Source organism: Colobus angolensis, unplaced genomic scaffold (genome assembly GCF_000951035.1).
Source record: "Colobus angolensis palliatus isolate OR3802 unplaced genomic scaffold, Cang.pa_1.0 Scaffold28, whole genome shotgun sequence".
In the NCBI taxonomy this organism is placed as follows: domain Eukaryota; kingdom Metazoa; phylum Chordata; class Mammalia; order Primates; family Cercopithecidae; genus Colobus; species Colobus angolensis.
This window is the reverse complement of record NW_012116043.1, coordinates 7,191,010-7,191,353: the sequence shown is the minus strand read 5'-3', so window position 1 is coordinate 7,191,353 and position 344 is coordinate 7,191,010.

Sequence of the window (344 nt, the reverse complement as noted above, 5' to 3'; positions counted from 1 at the left end):
CAGGAGCTTAGCTCACATCACTCTCCTCCTTGCCCACTTTGCTCCATTCACATTGATTTTCCTTCTGTTCCTGGAACACATCAAGCCAATTCCTGCCTCAGGGACTTTGCATTTGCTATTCCCTTTGCCTAGAATACTTTCCCCCAGGAAAAGTATTTGGAGAGCTGGCTCCTTCCTGACATCCAGATCTCAGCTCAGATGGACTTTCTCAGAGAGGGCCTCACTCAAGCTATCAGATATAGAGAGAATTCAACACTCAGTCAAGAAGGTACATTTGAGATGGAGTCTCACTCTGTCACTCAGGCTGGAGTGCAGTGGCACGATCTCAGCTTACTGCAACCTCT